The 20,328-nt window shown below is 38.1% G+C and overlaps 1 protein-coding gene across 3 annotated transcripts in view; it reads left to right on the top strand.

Moving 5' to 3' along the window:
* Nucleotides 1–367: 367 nt before the first annotated feature.
* TBC1D5 (TBC1 domain family member 5) overlaps nt 368–20,328 on the top strand; it is a 537,118-nt gene continuing 517,157 nt past the window's right edge. For 2 of the 3 annotated variants that reach the window (XM_087430599.1, XM_087430597.1), the window contains exon 1: nt 368–527. The gene's annotated coding sequence lies outside the window, so the exon portion shown is untranslated. Of the gene's footprint in view, nt 528–4,169; nt 4,215–20,328 lie in introns of those variants that run through there. The other variant, XM_087430598.1, reaches the window with a different exon arrangement.

The raw sequence follows: 20,328 nt of genomic DNA, 5'->3' as shown, positions 1-20,328 counted from the left end.
CAGCGACACGTTCCCAGCCTCCAGTTGTGTGCTGGTCGGGGGGGTGGAGGACGCAAGAGGAAGAGAGAAGAAAAGGTGGTTTAAAAAAAAAAAAAGCCCTCCTGCGCATGCGCCCTGGCAGCCGGCCTGCTCAGCACAAGGCTCAGCCCACGGTTCAGTCCCCACCTCGCGCCTCGCGCGGCCCCACAACCCAGGTTTCGAGAGCGAGCGCGTGGCGCGCCCGCGCAGTCTCCAGGCCCCGGCGGGCGCCTGCGCACGAGCGTCCCGGGCGCGCGAGCCGCGGGGTTATTAGAGGTGGAGCGCGGGGAGGGCGCGCGGCAGGAGGCTGCCGCCGTTACGGCGCGAGCGTGGTCACGTGGTCGCTGATCGCCGCCGCCGCCCCCTCCCATCCTGTTCTCGTTCAGGTCGGGTCGGGCCCGGCCGGTTCCACGAGCGCTCGGCAGAGACTGAGGGAGAGAGAGAGAAAGAGGAGGGGAGGAGGAGGAGGAATCAGGGAGTAGGAGCTGGGGAGCCCTTCTGCGCCACAGGTAAAATGATGATGATGATACTCGTAGAACAGCCCGAGCCCCTGAGCGCCTCCGCCTTCCTCCAGTGCAGCCCGCACATGCAGTCGCTCCCGCCCCGGCCTCCCCCTCAGCCTCTCAGAACGAGTCCCGCCTCCCCTCGCGCCGCTCCTGCAGCTGCCGCCGCCTCCCGGGAAGGCCTGAGGATGCTGCCGCCGGGGACGGGTAGTCGCACCGCCCCCCGTTGGTGCGCCTCCCGGATCGGCGTGGGGGTTGGGTGGCGGGAGGGGAGGCTCCCCCAGCTCCAGGGCGGGCGGGGGAGGAGGCTGCTTCCCCCAGCCTGCCTGCCTGCCTTCCCTCCCTTGGATGGTGGGGGCCTGGGCTGCAAGGCCAGCTGCTGCAAGAGGGCAGAGCCTGGTGGCTGGACTCGGGCTCAACTTCCTACTTGGTAAATTTCCCTGCTCATTTCAGTCCTGGGCAGCACGCTTCCTTCGCACACCGGAAGCCAAACGGGCCCGGACTCCCCAAGTGTTTTAAAATGCAGCCTGTAGAAGAGTGAGACCCTTTCACCTATGAGGAAAGAAACGTGACCTTGTTTTAGTACGACTTAAAGTTTTTTCACCTGTAAGAACGTGCAAACTGAGGACTTTCAGGACATAAGAAGAACTTTGCAGAGGGTGAACGTTGATTTTGTTCCCCTTACTTCTGGAAAAAGGAACACAAATCTCCAAAACAATTTTCGGTTCTACGAGTGACCTAGAGTTTGTTCAGTTCTAGCTATTAAATAGTTTTAGTTCCAGAAATATGATTTATGTTTAAAATTTACATCCTTTAGATTTTTTCTGAATAATGGCTCTTTGGAAAGAGTTTCATTTGTCAGCTCCGATGTGGACTAAGTCTCAAAATTTTAGCGTGCAGGTTGCACACCTTTGGGCCAGATTGCGCTGAGATATCTAGACCTGGTCATTTTTTCGGTACTCTGTACAACAAAATACAGTCCCACTAAAACTATGTATTATTAGTGTTGTGCTTTTGCACAAAATACTGACATAAAGCAGGAAGCATTCAATGTAGGCATTGTTGAAATGAAACCTTTGAGCACTTGTTGCTGTCAGTGGTAAAAAGGAAATTCAGTTATGTTGGTTATTTTTCTTAATGAGCTTTTCTGATTCCACAGCTTGGTAATTTTCGTACCATATCTCTAAATTAGAATTTTTACATCTATCTGCAGTAGAGTCATATAGAGCAGTGCTTCTCAAACTTGAATCTGCATGGGAATCCTTTAGGGCTCTTGTTTCAAAGTGCAAATTCTGATTCAGTAGATCTGTAATGCAGCTTGTTACTCTGCGTTTCTTATAAGCTCCTAAGTGCTGCTGGACAAGGAACCATCCTTGAGGAGCAAGGATGTAGATAACTTGTGTGCTAAGACGTAAAATGATGTATCAAAGAACAAGTGCCTTTTAATAATTTACCCTGGGTGTAGAGGTGGCTTGAGAGAAGGGGCAAATGGCAAGATGAACTGAGAAGGCTTGCCTTAGGGAGATCCCTTAGGAAGAGTGAGCAAGCCAAGTCAGCATCCTAGGGGAGGGGCGGGCTGAACTTGAGGAGCTGCCCCAGCCAGGAAGAGTTCAGGTACTAGGTGTCATGCTGTGGGGTGCCTGCATTACCTGGCCTGTGAATTTTCCATGGAAGCTTGGTGTACTTCGACTTGCTCAGCTATGGGTAGTTAGGTTTTATTAAGTATAGGCTGTGAGTTTTATGTCTCTGAATGCACTGCTGAGATGCAAGTTTCTTCTGTTGGTGAAGTATTGAGTGTGTGTACTTTCCTCTCAAATGCAAGCTCAAATGTAAGCATTAAGGTTCTCCACCTGTTGAGGATATCCTAACTGGGTTTGCATTTTTTCCTAATGTAATTTTACATTTTTAATGTAAATTGAAAAGTTTAAAAGTGTCACATGTAACTTCATATACTTTATGTACATAAAAAATGGTTGTACTTGTTAAAAACTTTATGGAAGTATAACGTCATGTACTTTTAGTACCATCATTTTTATAGTCTTCATTCTAGTCCTTACTCTACCATTGTTTCTTCTGTTATTAAAGAATATTTAGGACAGTACTTTTGAAGCACTTACTAAGTGCCGGGCACTGTTCTAAGCACTTTTTGTATCTTTTAATCCTCACAACAGCCATTAAGGAAACTGAAGCAGAGAGAGGGTAAAAGTCACCTGCTCAGGTTTACACAGCTAACGCAGAGCTGGAATTCTGGCCCGCTGACTATCTCGAGTCCGTGCTTTTAGCAATCTTCTCTATGCTGCCTTTTTAGAAGAAAATAAATTAATGATACTCTTTTAAATCTTCTTTTCCTAGTGTTGTTGAGAATTATGAGCTGTATTTTCCTTTTAAAATACAAATTTATCCTTTTTTTATTTCCCCCATTTTATCCCTCTTTAAAATGAAGAACTGCCTCAATACTTGTAATCTTTTCTGAATAAGATATTGAAATTTGCAAAACTTTATTTTGTTTGCTGGACCAGTCTCTAAGTTTGTATGTCACTGTTAAATGTAAAAGTGGTAGCTGCTTTCATTTGACCCTGCAAGTTTCAGTTCTTCATTTCCTGTCTATGCCTGCGCTCCACCCATCCGTGCATACATGGTAGATTTAATCTATATTTATCCTAACATTTAGGGTTTTTAGGGGGATTGACAGGGTTACTGACTTTTTATTTGGCCAGTAAGGACAATAAAAAACCTAAGCGTTGGTCATTGTTATCATATTTATCATTGAAAAAGTAAGAAGGACAACCTCAGTATAAAGGATAACATTTTTAGTTGAGTAATTTGTGTTCCATAAAATAATTAATATATCGTCCCCCACCCCCTTTCAGTCTCAGACCACTGAAAGCTTTGTCCCCTGTCAGCACCAGTCCAGGAAATGGTGCTTGTACACCTGGTCTAAGACATTTTTCTTAACATGGACAGATCATTAGAATGGCAGTAATGTACAGAGTGTGGACTAGAACTTGAGAAATGAGAGGTTGTGACGGGGGGCAGTTGTGGGAGGGGGGACAGATGGGGAAGGACCTGTGGGCTGATTCCAGTAGCATTACTTCCCTATTAACTGGGATAATAGTGAGTTTGGGAAGGAAGTCAGTATAACAACAAATCCTGGTTTTAAGTGTTTTCTCAAAGCTCGTACTCCGTTATTGTGATGTGCTGTCCAGTTACTTCACCTCATAGTGCCTCCCTTTTCTCATCTTTAAAATGAGAATAATAGTAGTAACTACCTCACAAAGTTGTTTTAAGGATTAAATGAGTATATGTGTATGGATATGTGTGTATGTGTATATATATGTACCATATACATATATGTGTATAGCGTATACAGTTGATTCTCTTACATTTTCCAGGTAGATAAGCCTACCATCTGAAGCCAGCCTTTTTTTTTTTTTTTTTTTTGGTGAGGAAGATTAGCCCTGAGCTAACATCTGTTGCCAGGCCTCTTTTTGCTTAGGAAGATTGGCTCTGAGCTAATATCTGTGCCCATCTGCCTCTATTTTATACCAGGGACGCCTGCCACAGCATGGCTCGGTAAGTGGTGCGCAGGTCCGTGTCCAGGATCTGAACCTGTGAACCCTGGGCTGCCAGAGAGGAGCGTGCGACCTTAACCGCTGTGCCACTGGGTCAGCCCCTGAAGCCAGCCATTTTTGTGTAAGGGTTTTTTCAAGATTAATTTTCACTTATGGAAACTGTGCTGGAATGATTTTCTTAATTTCACTGACTTGAAATAAGATGTTTTGATATGGTATCACTGTGAATTGATCTACTCAGTTCTCAAAAGGATTGAAAAATATTTGGAAAGCCACTCTAGCAAATGATCTCTGTCATGGACTGAATGTGTCCATATTAACATAATGTATTAACATATACATATATATGTATATGTAATGCTTAGATAGTGTGGCACATAGTTAATGCTATCATGTAAGTGTTAGATATTATGTTCTACTATGGATAATCTGCGTTGTGGTTGATTGTATCCACATAATCAAGACTGACTATATTTGAGTGAACTTAATGGAAATTGTACATTTATTTGGTTTAAGGCTGTAAGGGCCAAGAAAACAGAAAGTTTGTGCTTTTAGGATGAAAATACAGAATTGGTATAATAATGTTCTTATTTCTTTGGAGAATTAAATATGAATAAATATGGTTTGACAGCTCAAATCTTTCGAAACAAGGAAGTAAGGCTACAGAAATAATAAAAGATATCTTTGATGGTGGTGTGAAAAGGTTGCTTTAAAATTTTTGAGTGTGGTGTTGTGAAGCCTAGAACAAGATAGTGTTTTTTTGAAGACTTCTCTGACTATAACTTTTACCTTCCTCAGCTGACTCCTTTGTTCCTTGAAATAATCCATCTTTCTTTGCATCCTACAGACCTGGTCTGCAGCCCCTATCTGAAACCCATGGTGGCATATGTGTTTCAGAAGTAAAAAGTTTTTGGAGTTTAGAAAATTAGTATGGTGCATATGCTGTATATCATGAAACCTCCTGTGGATAGGAGCAATCACCCCATAATCATACACATTAATTTTCCCAGCAAAATTATACGAAGTCACACTAAGTAGAATAAAAAAGACTATAAAAAGGCTCACATTAGTTAGGTCATGTTTTGTTGACAGCTTAGAAAACAACTTTTAGTTTTTAGAGCTTTTTGGATTTTTGGAATTGGAGATAAAAGATTGGGGTCTGTGTATATATATTATTTTATAATAATCATCATCATAGTGCCTGCCTCCTAGAGTAGATAGAGAACTGGAGTATGGGATCTGTGTGTTAGCATTTTGTATCGTTAGCACCTAGTATAGGGCCTGGCATGTAGTTGGTGCTCATTAAATGTCCACTAGTTTGGATGAAAAATGTCCGAAGATAATATCATTCAGTCATTGTTCTGGGCCACATGTGCTATCTGTGGCTGACTCTGTGAAATTATTTAGTAATTGCAGATTTATTATTTTTCTTAACTCAGTTGCCTAGAAAAGGTGGTTATTGGATTACTTTTTTGAAACAAAATAGACTTAAGAGATTTGAAATAGGCATTATAGATGACTGCAAATTTTCATTAATTTGTGTTGACAAGAATGCTTAGCTTTACCTTGTTATGGGTCATGAAGTCTACATTTAGAAGGATGAGTTACTTTTTAAAATTGATTGGATATAGTTTTATCTGATAATTTATGACAGACTAGTTGTCGTATGTCTGTCTAAAGAAAATGCTGCTGTGGGTACATATCTTAGGTCTAATAATTACAGTGATAGTTCAGCCTGCCATTAGAAAAAGGTTTTTTTTTTTTTCTATTACAAAAAGTAGTGCCTATTGTGGAAATTTTTAAAAATAAGTGATCAAAAATAATTATCTGCACTGTTGAAAATTTCTTAAAGTTCTCTTCAGGGTTATTTTGCCTTGAAAGAGGCTGGAAAAAAAAGTCAGATTAGTACTGGAAGTCGTAGTTTAGAAAGCTAGGTAATCAATGTTGGTTAGCAGGAATGTTTTATCTCTTAGTGTTACTAAACTTTGTATCCCTAAGTAAGATAAAAAGGTTGAACCAAAAGTAATTAGGTCTCCACTTCTAAATAGTGGATCTTCAGAATAATTAGATCAGTGAAAAGTAAGTCCCCATTTCTGATATAACCACCTTGGGGAGATGCACTCACCTTCTGATGGAATTGGGGTGATACAGCACTGCAAGAAGACTGAGCCCAAGTTACAGGCCTGGCTGCAGAGGCGGGCATTCTGTTTGTCCATAAGCAGTGGGGATCCGAGTCAGTCCCTTTAAGAGTTGCCCAGAGCAGGTACCTTTGGAGGTGTCTCAGTAGCTGCCTTGCAGGAGTCCAAGAGGAATTATTAACATAACGCCTCTTGCCATCCTGGGGTGAGATAGTGGATTGATTGCCCTGGATCCCTGGTGGGGCTTGGCGGGGAAGGGGGAGTTGATAGGAGATGGGCAGGTGGTACCACTATGTCTGTCTTTGTCTACTGCTTACATTTAACTCGGCTTCTTTTTCTTCACAAAGTCCAAGATTCTTGAGGTAAGAATGCTCATTTTGGTAGGTAGATGTGTGTGGTGTAGGGAGGCTTGGGATAAATTCCCTCCCTTCTCCAACGTTCATTTCTCTTAACCAGTTGAGGGGTTAATTTTAATTTCTTTATCTTGTGTTGTATGTTTATATATGTATGTGTGTTGTGGATATACAATAATAAACATGTATTTGTGTAGATATACCTATTTTTTAAGTAAAAGTGGATTCATGCTATTTTTTTTGCCTGCATTTGTTTTTCATTTAATATTTTATATCACTAGTGTTTTTACTCTCCCACATAATTTTTAGCAGTTCCATACTATTTTGTTGTATGAATGTGCTATAAGTAGTCCTCCATCCTTGGGCATCTGGTTTCCTTCCAATCTTTATGACAAACAGTGCAAGACTGAATATTATGGTAGCTGCTATCCCTTTGTGCCTATGCGTTGTTCTTTATTTAGGAAAAATTGTGAGTGGAACTATTAGGTGAAAAGATATGCCTGTTTTTAACATGTTTAACAACTCATTGTTGTGAGTGGAATAATTAAGTCAAAAGATATGCCCGTGTTTGATACACCTGGCCAAATTGCCCACCAGAAAGGTTGTACCACTTTATCCTTTATTGCAAAGCTGTTTGAGAGGCCCCGTACTTGGCGTTATTGGGTATTATCATCTTATCTTTATTTCAACAGCTTTATTTGCATATAATTGACTTTATACCTCCTCTCTTTCTCCTGCCTTCTTATAGGTTTTAACATTTTATGTAGTTAAATTTTGCTCTTCCTTTATGTGTCTCCTAGGCTTTTTCCACCTTATGTTTATATTGCTATTAATTGATATTTTTCAAGTATTTTCTTATTTTAAAGTTTAAATTTTGGGTTTGCAGTTATTCCAGAACGTGTTTAGTTGTATAGAGTTAGTAGAGGGTTAAAAAAATTTTTAAGCTTTTCATTAGCCAGGTTTCTCAGTACTATTTAATGGATGATTTATTCTTTCTCTGTGGTTATCAAGAAGTTATCTCTGTGGTTATCAAGAAGTTATCAAAAGTTTTATCAGAAATTATCAGAAGTTTTATCATTTGATCTTCTGTTCAGTCCCACTGTATTTTATTTTTTATTATTGTGAATGGGATTTTTCTCTTTATATATGTGTGTGTGTATGTGTGCGTGTGTGTGTATGTGTGTAATTTTTCTACGTGACTATTGCTGGTAAATAGAAGAGCTATTGATTTTTTGTGTGTGTATTTATTTTGTAACCAGTCACTTTCTGAATCTATTATAACAGCTTTTCAGTTGATTGTCTTAACATTTTCCAGGTAGATGAGCATACCATCTGAAGCCAGCCATTTTTACATAGTGGTATTTTCATGATTAATTTTCACTCAGTGGAAGCTGTGCTGGAATGATTTTCTTAGTTTCATTGACTTGAAATATGGTGTTTTGATATGGTGTCACTGTGAATTGATCTAAACTCATCTCGCAAAGTATTTTAAAATATCTGGAAAACCACTCTACCGGATAGTCTCTGTTATGGCCAGAGTGTAGTCCCCCAAAATTCATGTGTTGACCCCCCCCCCCATGTGATGGTCTTAGGAAGTGAGACTTTTTTGGAATAATTAGAATTAGATGAGGTCATGAGGTGGAGCCCCTGTGAATGGGATTAGTGCCCTTGTAAGAGTCATAAGAGAGCATGCTTCCTCCCTGTGGCATGTGAGGATATGACGAGAAGTCGGCAGTCTGCAATGTGAAGAAGAACCTTTAATGAGAACTCAACCATGCTGGCACCCTGATCTCAGATGTTATCCCCCAGAACTGTGAGAAAGAAATTTCTGTTGTTTAAAAGCTGCCTATGGTCGAGTACTTTGTTATAGCAGCTAGAACTGACTAAGACAATCTCTAAGGATCCTTCTAGCTCAGAAGTTTTGTGATTCTTTTCTGTCAAAAGACTCCTAGTAATATACACAGCTCTCTGGTACCTAAAGTGCCTGCAATTTCCTTTATAATTGTGTGTCTAGCTCCATCTCCCAAGCAATTACTCTGAGGTTTTGCATTTTTATGTCCTTAGAGTTTGAAGATTTTTTCTGTGTGGTTTGGCAGAGATTAAAAGAGAAGACTGACAGACTGCAGAGATCAGACAGTGCAACATTGTTTGCTTATTTGCAATATCAAGTATCATGATTTTCTTTTTTTCTTTTTCTGGTCAGGAAGTGTAATTGTCTACTCCTTATGCTGAGTTTTCTTTTCAAGCTACGGTCCTGCAATGGTCTTGCTATGGTCTGCTTAAGTTCTCCAAGCCAAATTCTGTAATTGTCAAAATTACAGAAGTGAGTGCAATGGAAGCCATTGGGAAGTGATAAATCAACCGGGAGGCAGTGAAGCCAGGACAGAATGGGAGAGGTAGGGACAGGGAGGTGCCTGGTAGGTCAGCTCTTCTTTCTCTTCCCTGCTTTCTACTTTCTTATTATCCTGCTGGACTTGTCTGACTCTGCCGTTTGAATAATTTTCTGGCTTCCTATTTATTCTCCAGATACGCCTTGTGTTCTTTCTTCAGAGAATAGCTCCCCTACCTCCTTTCTCCTTTGATCAGGATTACAGATGCTTTCCCTCAGTCTGGGAAGTAGTCCTGATCAGTCCCCCTAATTTCTTTCTTTCTTGTCACTAAAACTACCTGCAAAACACCTGACCAGTGGCCATCATGCATCCTGTCTTGCAAAGGGTATTGCAAAACATTGATTAAACTTGGATTTCCTTCTAACATAAAACCACTGCTTTGGAAGTATTAACACAATGAGAGAGAGAGAGCTTTGTAAAGACAAATTGTCAGAGAATTGTGGAGTAGTAACTGAATGGTTGAGGACTACAGAGGAGATAGTGAGAGATTAGTGTTACAAAGAGAAACAACTTATGAAGAGTCTGTTATCTTAGATCTCCAGCCCGGATTTCCTCCTGAGCTTTAGACATGTGTGTCTGATTGCCTACTGTATAACTCCACTTTTGGATGGCCCACAGAAAACTCAAATTCAGTATCTCTGCAACTGAACTTACCATCTTCTCTTCAAAACCTATTCCTCTTCCCAAGTTTATTATCTCAGTGGATCGCACCACCCATCTCTCTAGTTGTTCAAGCCAGAAACCTGACAGACACATTTTACTCGCTTCTCCCAAATCCTCACATGAAGGCATCAAGCTCTGGGGATTCTACCTCTTGAATCTGTTGTCTCTTTATCCCCTCTACTTCTACTCTAGTTTATTATCTCTTGATCTACCAGATTTACCATCTCTTGATCACCATCTCTCGACTGTTTCTGTAAGGTTTTCTGACTGGTGTCCCTGTAGCCAGGTGATCTTTTTAAGCTCTCACCTGATTCTCTTACTCTGTAGCTTAAAACCCTTCACTACTCTTCTGTCACCTATTTCTCAGTCTTGTGTCTCCTTCTTCTGCCTCCCCTATACTCTGTGATTTCGTTATAAAGTACTGAAATTTTTGAGTTTTTGGAACTGTTTATGATTTTGCTTGCCTCTAGCCTGGAATATTCTTTCTATCTCTTGATCTTACTGAGTCTTGTGAGTTCTCAGCTTAAGTGCCACTGCTCCAGGAAGCTTTTTTACACTACTAAGTCTGTGTTGTACCCTTCTTGTTTGGCCAGATACCCTGTACTACTCCATAACATTTATTATGTATTATAATAGTCTTTTTACCTAATAGTCTGTGTCCTACTTTTGACTGCTCTGTTAGCACCAAGGCCATGTGCATCATCTTTACTCATACTTCTGGTTTTGTGCCCGTTAAAAATAGATGTGCTGTACCAAGTACTGTTCCAGGTGCTGAAAATATAGCAGGAGTAAATAAGAGACTATTCCAAATATTAACTGCTGTGTGATAAACCACTCCAAAACTTAGTAGCTTAAGACAACAGTAATATTTATTTACTCATGACTTTATAATTTGTATAGCACGTGGTAGGGGTAATTTATCTCTGTTTCATTTGGTATCAGCTCATCAGAGGTTAGAGTTTCTGCTTCCAAAATGGCTCACTCACATGGCTGGCAGGTGATACAGGCTGCTGTCTGGGAGCTCAACTAGGGCTGTTGATCAGAGCACCTACATGAGGCCTCTCCATGTGGCCTGGGTATGACTGGTGGGTTCTGAGAGGGAGTGTCCCAAGAACAGGCATTCTAAGAGGCAGAAAGAGGAAGCAGTAAGTCCTCTTAAAGGCTGTGCTTGGAACTGATGAGCATTACTTCTGCTGTATTCTATTGGTTAAACAGTCAGCCCAGATTCAATGGGAGGAGAATTAAACTCCACCTCCTGATGGAGAAAGTGACAGAAAACTTGTGACTATGTTTAATCCACTACACAGACCTAAAAAACAAACAAAAATAAAACTACAAAAATTGTTGAATGACTTAATTCCTGTCTGTACTTTTAACCTCCCAAGAATCATGATTGTTGTTAGTGCCTTTGAGTCGATTCTGTCTCCTAGTGACCCTGTGGACAGCAGAGCAGAACCCTGCCCGGTCTTTTTGTGTCATCCTCTCATCTTCCAGCACCATATCAGACAATGCTCCGCTGCGATTCATAGGGTTTTCATGGCCAAGTTTTTCGGAAGTGGGTGGCCAGGTCCTTCTTCCTAGTCTGTCTTAGTCTGAAAGCTCCACTGAAACCTATCCACCAAGGATGATCCTGCTGGCATTTGAAACCTGGCGTTTGAAATACCAGTGGCATAGCTTTCAGCATCATGGCAACACATAGCTGCCATGGTATGACAACCAACAGATGGATGGTATGGTTCCCTGACTGGGAAATGAACCCAGGCCATGGCAGTGAGAGCACCAGATCTTAGCTGCTAGACCACCAGAGTTTTTTTTTAATATATATTTTTTAATATATCAATTAAAAAAAAAATTTAAAGTATAAATCAAGTGAAATTTTGAAGAGTAACTTCTAGTCCCACCTTTCTTAAACAATATTTCTTTTTCTGTTATTATTCATATATTTTCTTAATTTTTAAGTTTTAATTGTGCAACTCCTAATTTTAATCAGTTTTGTGTTCTATTTTTTAATTTTATTTTTCATAAATCCTTGTGCACTGATGTTATTACTGTAAGTATATTTCTAGAAGTGGGATTATTGTATCAAAGGGTATGTATAATTTAGATTTTTATACTTATTGCCAAACTGCCTAATTGAAAGATAATATTAATTTATACACCATCTTTTAGTGCAGGGTATAAATTACGTTTGCCCATAACCTTGTTACCAGAAGGTATTGTAAATCATTGCTTCTGTTTAACCTTTTGACAAAAATTAATGGATTGCTTTTTTCTTATTTCTTTAATGCCTGTTTAAGTCCTTTTTCCATTTTTGGGAATCTTTATTTTTTTTATTACTGATTTTCAAGAGCTTTTTGTATATTGTAGCTTTTAACTCTTTGCCTGTTACATATTGCAGATATTCCCAGCTTTGTCTTTTAATTTTGCTTATATAGTCATGTGTTGTTTAACCATGGGGATATGTTCTTAGAAATGTGTTATTAGGCTATTTTGTCGTTGTGCGAACATTGTAGAGTGTACTTACACAAACCTAGATGGTATAGCCTACTACACACTTAGGCCATAAGATGCTAATCTTATGGGACCACCATCGTATATATACGGTCTGTCATTGACTAAAATGTCGTTATGTGGCGCATGACTGTTCCTTTTTAAACTTCTTATAAAGAACTATTAAATTTTTATGTAGTTCCATATCTTTACGATTTTGTTTCTTGGCAGAAACAAGATTGAACTCAGTTCTCCCTTGTCGTCTTTTTGCCATTCTAGCCAATCTTCCAGTAGTTTCAAATATAGAATTTTTGTACATTATGCATATTGCTGGTGGGGAAAAAATCAGTAGACCAATAAATTCCATAGCAGCTATACAGATTTTTATTTGGGGAATTAATTTCAGAATCTTGTCCATTTCTTAACAGTCTTATAATATAATGGAATTGATCTGTTTTGCGATTTGACAAAATTCTATCCTAGACAGTTACCAGTGAATTAAGCTGAATAAAGACGAATTGTGCCTTGCTGTGTGTTATACTTTCCCACAAAATTAAACTTTTAGTGATTGAAATATAAAAATATGAAACATTTTAAAATTGAAAACAGGATAGTATGGTCAGCTAGGTTATATGGACAAAGTAATTCCCTGAAAAGAATTAGAAATGCTAGAAAAAATTTCTCTTTCCTCAAGAGCTGACATAACAGTAAGAAATTACCAGGCCAAAATCTACATGAAAGCAGGGGTTCAGAGAAGTAAGCAGAATATTAAAACTGCTTCTCCTCTGAGGACATTTGTCCCATTCTACGAAACTTTTATTTTAGTTTTGAAGGCCTCTCAAGGCACAGGGTTTAGAAATTAAAGCCCAAATAGGACCAAGGAGGGGAGTCTAATAGGAGATTTCTTCCCTATAGAACTGGGACTTCAAAGAGCTATACCTATGGAGTGTGGGTAAACCAAGATTAAAACCTTCCCATGCTCTTGCTCACAGGAGGCTGCAAGAAGAGTTACCTTGGACCTGAAAAAATACCTATTCCGAAGAATTTATAACCATGAGCCTTTCCTCTTCGTAATTTGCAGCTCAAATTCAGTGTCACCTGGGTGGTCGGAAAAAACCCCTCAAGTTGTGAATTTGAAGTGGTTCTGGGTGCATTTGCAGAAGCAAATGCAAGTCCTCTCAGGTAGAATCCATTTGCATCTTAGGTCCCAGGAAATTCCTGCTAATAATTTTCCAAAGAATTAGCTCACAGTGAAATATAACCAAGCCCACACAAAGAAACAAGGCATCATGAGTAAGAAGTAGCAGAAACAACTGATAGAAGTAAATTCTCAAAAACTTCAGATTTTGGAATTATCAGAGATTATAATACAAGTGTTTATTATGTTTACAAAAAGATAGAAAATACTGAAAGGAACAGGAAACTTAGCAGATTTTTAAAAGACCTGAACAAAACTTGTAGAAATAAAAAATACAGTAATTTTAATGAAAAACCCAATGGTGTGGTTAACAGTAGATTGAATACAACTAAAGAGAATTAATGAACTGAACATGAGAGAAGAAATTATCCAGAATGTCGCATGGAAAGACAAAGAAATGGGTAAAAAGAGAGAGATTTCAATATATAGAACATAAAAACGAGAAGGGCTAACTATTCCCTGAGTTTTCTGATTGTAGAAGGGAGACATAATGGGAAAGGAGGCAATGTTTAAAGAGATAATAGTTGAGAATTTTTCAGAGCTGATAAAAAACACCAGTCCATGAATTTAAGAAGTTCAGAGAATTATAAGCAGAATAGCTAAAAGGAAATGTACATCTAGACATATCATAGTAACATGGAGAACATCAGTAACAAAGAGAATATCTTGCCAGTTGGCAGAGAACAAAAGACAGATTATCTTTGAAGTAGCTGTGACAGTCACCCTGATAGCTGACTGCTCAGGAGCAGAAGTGGAAGCCAGTAAACAGTGAGATGATATTTCAGTGCGCGGGGAAAAAATTGCCAGCTTACTATTCTATACCCAATTAAAATACATTTCAAGAATAGCGGGAGATAATGCCATTTTCAGACAGAACTGTATATTCTCTGATTTTAAAGGAAACGTGTAGAGAGATATATTTTCTGGTTGCTTCTAGTATTTAGAATGAAGGATTCTAATGTAGCTGAGCAATTCTGAGCTTCATATAGTTATTTTATTCTTAGAAAATTGTTGTGTTTACACTTAGTAAACAGAAATACTGCGTGGCAATACTTTTACCAATATATTACTCTGACTTTTGGATCTTTGCTCTATTCAGAATATTCAGTGTTGTAGGAAGTCTTTTGTGGTGACTAATGCATGCCTTTAAGTCTTGCTCTATCAATGATGTAATTTGTTGTGTGTGTGAGGAAGATTAGCCCTGAGTTAATATCCCTTGCCAATCCTCCTCCTTTTGCTGAGGAAGATTGGCCCTGGGCTAACATCCATGCCCATCTTCCTCTACTTTTTATATGTGGGACGTCTGCCACAGCATGGCTTAATAAGTGGTGCATAGGTCTGCCCCCAGGATCCAAACCTGCAAACCCTGGGCTGCTGAAACGGAGCATGCGAACTTAACCACTACACCACTGGGCTGGCCCCATCAGTGATGTAATTTTTAATGTTTATATTTGAAATATTAAAAGTCAAACAAAGAAGAATTTGGAGAAAACTGTATCTTGGTATTTGCAAAAATAACTCCTGGAAATGACTTTATTCTCATGTCCTAGTCCCAAATACAAGTTTCTGGAAAATAGTGGGTGATGATGTTTTTTAATCCATTAACAAGGTTAGCATAACTGGGAGTCTAGAATGGTGAGAAGAGCAAACAGACCTTAAGGATGGACCTGGATTAGAATCTGGCTCCACCACTTAGTAATTGTCTTGGTCATGTGACTTAACTCTTCTGATTCTTAGTGTTCTTATCAGTAAAAAAGAGATAAGACTACCTGGCAGATGTATGGTGGGCAATAGAGTAATGTTTGTAAAAAGCAGTGAGTACAGTCAGTGGCTCTTGGTAGATTCCTAACTAATTGTTACTACTGGGTAACACAGAAGAGGCAATTGAATCTGGCAAGGAATTTGAAATTGGTTACTGTACAAATGATATAAAAGAATTGATCATAACTTTTAATGTTGAAGATCATGGACACTCTTAGTAATGATGTATTTTTTTGAAGTTAAGAAATTGTCAGAATGTGGCTTCACCTGTTGATATGGTGGTTAATTTTGCAAAGATCAGCTGTGAATGTTGCTTGCAGTTTAGGCAGCTTCACATTCTTCATGGCAGGTAAGAAGTCAGGATGAAATCAGTAACTTTCTTAAGAAAGTTAAAAAGGTTGCCAGCCACAACACACACACGCACAAACACACACTATTTCTGTCTCCTGAGGTTAAAATTCATGATGACAGTTAATTTATGATAAACCTGAAATTTTGGGAATTCAGTCCAAACAGTGGTTTTCAAGTATGTACTTCAAACTTTATACTTTAGTTTTCAGAAGTTAAATAAATTAATTGGCCTTCAAAAATTTAGTGTAAGAGCTATCGCTAAGAGCACTCTAATTATTGCTATTTAAATTGAGAATACTACTTTCTATAAATTATTTAGACCGAGATTTTCCTTTCCCTGCTTTTTGTTGTTTATAGTCGACATGAAATAGAATCTTTTATGATATGGAATTGTACACCTTGCAAATTATTTTCTAGTTTTTTATTCTTGATTCAACATCTAGACATTTTCCCTCATTGAGTAGTGATATAGTTAATGTAGAATATATTAGCTGATTGCATTTTTAACCCACACTTCTTCTTATCATAGCAAAATTTAAAAATTAAATAATGAAGACAATTCAGAAGTTTTTATTTTTGGACCTTGACATCATTTTTAGAATGTTGGTTACAATAATATGTTATAGTTGCAGCTTTTGAGTTTATTCAGGTTTCAGAGACACTACTAACAACAGGCGTTTTTTGTCTTTCAAGAAGTTCCAGGATCGACAGTCAAATAATTTGAAAATGATTTGGGTAAAAATAGTGACATGACTTTATCTAAATGCACACATGCACAAATACTTCCTACTGAACATCTTAAGTGTTTTAATTTTTTTGATTTACGTTCGACACTTGTGATGCAAAAAATTGAGCAGCAGCAAATTTTTGTGCGGGTAGATCGTGTGATATTGGCGTTCGTGCAGTGCTGCTTTTGATCTTGGAGGTAATCCCTTGTAATCACAAACTTTAAAGCATGTTAAGATTATACTTTCTAATTTGATATATTTTGCATTAGTAGAAATACATAGGATTAGAAAAGACAGTGTATATAACTCCTGTAGGTATTTTTTTTCTTGTTTACATTTGACTTTGTATTTCATATTTTGAGCTTTGGTTGTTTATATTCCACAAGTTGGTAATTTCTTTTTAACTAGTGGTTGTACTATGTGAAAAATTATAGGTTAAAATTGAATGAGCCCGTTTCGTCTTTTATCTCTTCCAATCTTTTATATTTTGAAAATGAGTGTTATTTTATGGTATCAAACTCTGTGTGAATCAAAGTCATTCCTCATGGGAATAGAAATTCTACTATAGTCTGTTAGCTGGAGTTTATTCCTGCATCTCTTCAGTGCTCTAGTTTGACTTTTTGCAGAACCAAAGAGATTTTTAGACACGATCATATCTTCACATTCTGCGACACTGTTAAGAACACTGATAGGTTAAACAAAAGCGGTCTAGTTTTTTTAAGTTCATCTAGTAGTCCATTTTTAAAAATAACACTAGACAAATAGGTTTTTCTAGTTATTAATGATTGCTTATATAAGATAAATAGTGATGCTTTCAGGTTTTACTAGGTTACTTTTGTGATGTTTTGCTGAGAAAACATTCCATTTATGACATACTAAGTAGCATTCTAGATTTTTAGTGGAAAACAACAGTCTCTCCTTAATGGCTTACCAATGTGGGTGAGTACTGTAGAATTCTGCGGAAACCTTTCATTGAAAACATTGTAGTCTTTTTGGTCTTGAATAGTAATTATCTTTTGTAAAATAGCTTACACAAGAAATTATTCAGAAATCATTATGGTATTGAGAGGATTAATGGAAAACTTGGTGAAAACAAATACTTTTTATAATTAAGTTGATTATAAAATTTCAGTATTTGATGATACCAAGGGATTATTGTTAATATTGTTAGCTGTGAGAATGACATTGTGATTATGTAAGAAAGAGTCCGTAGTTTTTATATTTTCGGAGTAAGTAGGGGTAAAATAACAAAGTTTGGGACAAGTAAATACATACAGCAAATTTTGATAATTTGTTGAGTCTGGGTCATGTGTTTATAGGGATTCATTATTTTTACTTCTTTTGTATATGTTTATAAAATATTGTTATAAAAATCAATTCGAGGTTGCTAGGAGCTGGGGGAGGAGGATTGGAGAGTTATTGTTTAATTGGTACATAGGTTCTGTTTGGGGTGATGAAAACATTCTGAAAATAAATAGTGATGGTGGTACAACACTGTGAATGTACTTAATGCTACTGAGTCGTACAATTAAAAATGGTTAAAATGGTAAATTTCATGTTAGGTATATTTTACCATAATAAAATATAAGTACATTAATAAAAATAATCCCCAAGAACCATCATACTTTAGGGAAAACTTTTAAGGGCATGTGGCACCTTTTCTTTTCACCTTCTCCTTTTCTTTTCTCGTTAACTTTTTCCTCTTTCAGTGTGGAGGGGAAGAAGGAAAGCACTCCTGTCAGCACTTCCTTCATGGGGTTGGGTTCTAGAGTGGTGTTCTTCTAATTGCATGTGAGTCGTTTGTGAGGTCTTGTGAGGTCTCCAGCATTAAAAAAAACTTAGAAAATATCAAGTGCATTGTGCACAGTGAGTGTAAATGTGGTTATCATGAAATTTTTGTTTTAGTTAATATAATGTGTATGTGTACCGAGTTGTAATGTAAAATGTATTCCTTCAGTGGAGTGGCCATTTTTTAAAAAGTAGTAGTATGGAGAATATCGGTGACCACATAGCGACTAGAAAGCAAATGTCAAAATTTGCACAAAGGGGCTAGGGTAATAACTCAGATTTCACTGAGTTTTCAGACATTAATCAGACAACTTGGAAGAATAACTAACCAAAAAGATCTGACAAGGCTGTTCTATCAGCATATAAGGATGAGTCATGTACAAAGTGAAGGGAGTAGGTTGGATGGTGGCTTGGAGATGCTGATCTGATTTTAGGGCTTTTGTATCAGTGAGAAATGTTTATTAATTAATTGGTAATTACAAGCTTTTTGAGGTGGGTCCTTCTTGTGATCTGTTTATTTGCGGAGCTTGACACGTAGATGCTAAGTAAAGCTCTCTTGATATTTATACAAGTATTATTTATGTTAAAGATGTGTGAAGGTTTGATAAGATTAAATACAATTTAAAATACTAGCTAGAGATTGTCCAGTCATTTTAGGCTTTTTTTTTTTTGAAATTCTCCGTTTTTAGCTTGAAATTACCCACAGAGAATACTGTTCCAGAGAAAGCAAGGGAGAACCAGACTCTAGACTCATACAAGACCAGACTCAAATTTGACTTCTGTTGTTTGCTGGTTAGGTAACTTGGAAAAACTACGTAACCTTTTTGGGTTTCCTTTCCTCATTGTGATATTGCCTTATAGAAATTTAAGTAAAATGAGATGATTTACGTAAAATGCCTGGCAGTGCATAGTTGCTCAGAAAATGCTTGTTAATTTACGTCAAGCCCCTTTCTTTACATATCTCATTCTTCCAAAGTCTGAAATCTTAAATTGATCTTTTGCTTTAGTTTGAGGATCGTCATCTAATATTGTTTTTCTCTGGAGATCAAGAATAAACCAATTCGGTGATTAAGAAATACTGTTTATTCACAAAATGAAAACAAATAATAGATGTTCTCCCTGCTCTGAAAGTGTTTCCTTTCCTGAAATGTTTTATGGATGGTGAGTGAGTACTGAATTATTCTATTAGACTAGCTCTATTTAAGGAATTTCATATAATAATTACATGAAAGGAGAGTTAAGTCCTGTAATAATCAGTTGTTAACACTGAATTATTTACACATTGTGCCCTTATTATGTTTGAAGCAATGCTTTTCAACTCTAACATTTTATGATGTTTAAAAAAATGTATGAAATAAGATTAATGGTTAAAGGTATATCTTTTAGCTGATTAGTCTAGTTGGATTTGTCTTGAAAAAGGGACTGAATTTTGTGGATTTGAATGATAAGTCACTGACAGGAGGTCTTGAACATTTTTTTCCCTCCCAACAGATGTCTTGGCCTGCAGTGACTCCAACTCCCATAATCCTTCCAATTTTACCCTCTACTAAATAAATTTTTAAAAAGTGACATTTTTGTTATAAGTGATTGACTTAATTCAGGCAAACATTGCGTCTGAGCAAAGACTTCATTCCAGTGAGGAACACTTTGGTATGAATAAAATGTTAGATTCTTTATTTTTACTTTTCAGAATTTAATGCGTGGTTCCCTCTCCCTCCCTCCCTCTCTCCCTGTCTCTACCCCCCATCTGCCCCCCCATAGCTGTATTCAGAATATTTTGGTGTAATAAGCTTTCTTCAAGATTACAAGTTTTTATGCTGTAGTATGCTGATGTGTTACACTATTCGATACATTCTATTTTAAATGATATTTAGAAACAGAATCAGTCAGGATCTATCCAGAAAATAGTGACCACAATAGGTCTTTCAATAGAGGAAGGTTAAACCAGGAAGTGGTTGCACAGGTAATTGCTGAGAAGCCAAATGGGACTGTGAGACAAAACCAGATATTAACAACATCTGGAAGCCTCTGTGATACCATTAGGGCTTGGGGGAAGATGAGAAAAGCTGGTATTACCAGAGTACAGAAGCCAGGCTGTGTGGGAGTGCTAGAGCCATAGCTGGGCTTCATGATGGGAGCTGAGACACCAGAGGGCAGGAGTGTCTGGAGGGAACTGGAGTTATGGAAGAGACAAAGCTTCTGCCAAGGATGTGTCAGGAAGTGGGGAGCATGGAGGAGAAATACTCTGGCTCCTCCCTTTTCTGCCTTCCATCACTCATCAGTGCCTCCCCACTGACCGAATCTTCCTGGAAGCCACAAGACAAAATTGCTTGGACAATGCAGTTGCCTGTGATACAGAGCAGCACGAGTAAGTC

The sequence above is a fragment of the Ceratotherium simum genome, chromosome 5 (genome assembly GCF_057802395.1).
Source record: "Ceratotherium simum simum isolate JZ-2026a chromosome 5, ASM5780239v1, whole genome shotgun sequence".
In the NCBI taxonomy this organism is placed as follows: domain Eukaryota; kingdom Metazoa; phylum Chordata; class Mammalia; order Perissodactyla; family Rhinocerotidae; genus Ceratotherium; species Ceratotherium simum.
This window is presented reverse-complemented; position numbering and strand designations above follow the sequence as displayed.